The 3,964-nt window shown below is 35.4% G+C and overlaps 1 pseudogene; it reads right to left on the minus strand.

Moving 5' to 3' along the window:
* Window positions 1–484: 484 nt before the first annotated feature.
* Window positions 485–1,241, minus strand: LOC143676363 (tumor protein D52 pseudogene; annotated as a pseudogene).
* Window positions 1,242–3,964: the final 2,723 nt, after the last annotated feature.

The raw sequence follows: 3,964 nt of genomic DNA on the forward strand, positions 1-3,964 counted from the left end.
ATAAGTGCTATAACAACTAATACACAGAAACAGCTCCTGTCACACATGATGATAAACAAAAGATGTAGGGGTTCTACTCTCAAGACACTTAGCATTTTAAATTACTGTACATACTAGCACTTATAGGCATAACAAATTAGATGTAGAGCTGATTTTTTAGTTCAGTGTCTTCAACACCCAAAATATGTACACATACCAAACCAATGTTTATTCAAAAATATTTTTTGAAGCTGGTAGCTCTTCCCTTGGAGATAAAGAAAATGACATCAAAACTTTCAATGAAAGAATTCAGCAAAATTACAAGAACAATTTTTAGGTGGCAATCAAATATACAGAGGTTCAAAGAGGAAAAAAGAACATTTTCCAGAAGACAAAGATCAAACTGGTATCCCAAATCCAAAGCAATTTTGTAAACTCGGAAAGAAACTATAATAACCTGGCAGCTTCTTAGATCATTCTAGTGGTGTTTCCTAAGGAAAGGGCCTAATATGCAAGTTAAAGGGTGTTTCCCAAAAATAGAAGTGAAGATATTAAAAAAGAAATTACCTACTATTTGGTCAAAGAAATATGTAAAGTGAAATAAAAGCACATCTGGTCTAAGTGTGTGGCGATGAATGTTAACAAGATGTGCTTGGTTCTCGCTGCAGCATCTGGCAATGGGTAACAGAACAGGGGAAGGAATCTCGCAGGCCCTTCTGGGTTTGCTCTGTGAGAGGTTCCGTGGCCATGGCACCAGCATTTGCAGTCAAATTCAAGACTTCTCCAACATCACTGGCAGCAGACTTGGTTCATCCTACTGTAGACTTTAAATAGTCAACCTTTTCTTCAAATGATTTGAAAGTCAGGGAGTTTTTTTTTTATGTCTTCCAGCTTTTTCGTGATGACTGATCCAACAGATGAAAAAGCAGCTGAAGCCTTCTGTCCAGCCTGAGACAAGGTTTCAGATGTCTTTCTGTATGCACATGTTGCTGTCACATCTTGCCACCCTTTGGCAATGTTCTGCTTCAGTTCCTGTAGTGAGTTGATTCCAAGTTTCTGCTTGATCTCTGCTAGATGCTTCTCTTTTGCTGTACCACTTGTGACAGAGTCTGGATTTCCTCTTCAACCTTTACAAGTTCTCTTTTTAGATCTTCTTGCTCCTCCTCTGACAGGGTCTCCATGGCACCAGTGGTGGCAGCAACATCTTCTCCTTCCTCCGGTGCTGGGTCAGTTCTCAGCAGGCCTCATTCACTGTAGTCCATGTCTTCAGCCTGCTGCCTCACATCCTCTGTGCCTCTGTCACCAGCAGCCTGTCCCTGCCTGGATTGCCCAGCTGCTGCACTGTGCTGTGCTCCTCCAGATTCCCCAACCAAAATTCTATATCCAGCAAAGTTGTCCTTCAAAAATAAGGGGGAAATTAAAACATTTTCAGACAAAAAAATCACAGAGAATTTGTGACCAAGAAACTGGCTCTGCAAGAAATACTAAAAGGAGCATTACAAGCAGATAGGAAAGGACAAGAGAGAAAGTGTGAAGAGTGTAGAAATGAAGACTATCAGTAAAGGTAAAAAGAAGAAAAGTTAGATATGACATATAAAATCCAAAAGGTAAAATGATAGAAAAAAAGTACTACCCTTACAGTAATAACACTAAATCTTAATGGATTAAACTCCTCAATCAAAAGCCGTAGATTAGCAGAAGGGATTAAAAATTAGGATACATCTATATGCTGTCTATAGGAGATGCACTTTAGACCCAAGCATAAACATAAGCTGAAAGTGAAAGGTTGGGAAAAAAATATTTCATGCAAACAACAATCAGAAAAGAGCAGGAGTAGCTATACTAATATCCAACAAATTAGACTTCAAATGTAAAACAATTAAAAGAGACAAAGAAGGACAATATGTATTAATAAAAGGAACAATTCAACAAGAAGACATAACAATCATAAATATTTATGCACCATACCAGAGTGCTCCAAAATACATGAGGCAAACACTGAAAAGAGAAATAGACACACCTACCATAATAGTTGGAGACTTCAATTTTCCCACTTTCATCAATGGATGGAATATCTACAAAGAGGATCAATAAAGAAACAGAAAATTTGAATAATACAATAAATGAACTAGACTTAACAGACATTTATAGACTATTACACCCCACAACAGCAGGATACACCTTTTTCTCAAGTGCTCATGGATCATTCTCAAGGACAGACAATATATGGGTCACAAAGCAAGTCTCATTAAATTTAAAAAGATTGAAATCATACAAAACACTTTCCAGAAACCTACTACAACCTCCAGATGGATCCCTGGACCTGATAAGTCCTAAAACCTAGAGGGTCCAGCCTCTCCAGAACATCAGATAGTTCCATCTCCCTACCCCATATTTGTGACAGACCCTTCCAACATGAAAAGTTAGATTGGCCATAGTCCAAACACCTCTAAAGACAGGGTTAGAAAGACCAAAGGTGATTGTGGAGTTATACAGAGAAGATAAGATTTAACAAATCAATATGATTGCTGAGTCATTAAATTGATATCTCGTTTAGTCTCCAATATCTTAGAGCAACTAAAAGTAAACACTATAATTGTGGAATTGTAACTCTGTGTCAAACTCTGAAATATTTTCTACAACTAATTGTGGTGCTATGCTTTGAAATTTATTGCTTTTTTGTATATATGTTATTTTTCATAAAAAGGAAAGAAAGTTGGTTGTGATGTAAAAAAAAAAATATTTAAGCCTTCTACCCTCCTATATTCTGGAGCAGCTAGAAGGAAAAATCCGAGAGAGTCGTATGGTAGCCCATGACAAACTCTGGGATCTGTCCTGTAACTTTTTGTTGAAAAGTGCTTTGGAAACTATTGCTATTTTATTTCTTTGGTTTGTTTATATGTTATACTATACAATAAAAAAGTTAAAAAAAAAAAGATAAGAAAAGCAAACAAAAAAGATTGGATTAGGATAAAGAACATGGCATTTCTGGGGTACATAAAAAACAGCACAGGATTTGAACTACAACATATCTTTATGGGGGATGCAATTTCATCCTTAATATTCCTAAAACTGGAAGCTGCTTGAGGGAATAGGTTATATCTTATCCATTTTAATAAATTATCTGGTGTTTGCTGTAATTTAAATACATGTACAATTGTCATTAACATGAAATATCAAGATTTTTTATTAATTAAAAAAAATTAACTAACACAGCATTTAGAAATCATTCCATTCTACATATGCAATCAGTAATTCTTAATATCATCACATAGATGTATGATCATCATTTCTTAGTACATTTGCATCGATTTAGAAAAAGAAATAGCAAGACAACAGAAAAAGAAATAAAATGATAATATAGAAAAAAATACAAAAAATATATTAAAAAAACAAAAATAAACTATAGCTCAGATGCAGCTTCATTCAGTGTTTTAACATAATTACATTACAATTAGGTAGTATTGTGCTGTCCATTTTTGAGTTTTTGTATCTAGTCCTGTTGTACAGTCTGTATCCCTTCAGCTCCAATTACCCATTATCTTACCCTGTTTCTAACTCCTGATGGCCTCTGTTACCAATGACATATTCCAAGTTTATTCTCTAATGTCGGTTCACATCAGTGGGACCATACAGTATTTGTCCTTTAGTTTTTGGCTAGTCTCACTCAGCATAATGTTCTCTAGGTCCATCCATGTTATTACATGCTTCATAAGTGAAATATCAAGATTTAAAAATCATAAGGCAGAATATGTGGTCTTGCTACCCTAGTTTTATTTAGGAATGAAAAATTTTGAGTACCTTTTCTGTTAAAGTGCTTCTAAGAATTCTCCTTGCCTTGTGGTTTAAGATAGGCCACATCTCATGCCGATATTTCAGTTTTTGTGTCGTTTACACAAGGAGACCTTTTCACATTGATGCACATGCAAAAAAATATGCTGTGCAAAAATGCTATTTTTCACCTTCATCTGTGACTTAAACCAAA

Source organism: Tamandua tetradactyla, chromosome 3 (genome assembly GCF_023851605.1).
Source record: "Tamandua tetradactyla isolate mTamTet1 chromosome 3, mTamTet1.pri, whole genome shotgun sequence".
NCBI classification, from domain to species: Eukaryota; Metazoa; Chordata; class Mammalia; order Pilosa; family Myrmecophagidae; genus Tamandua; species Tamandua tetradactyla.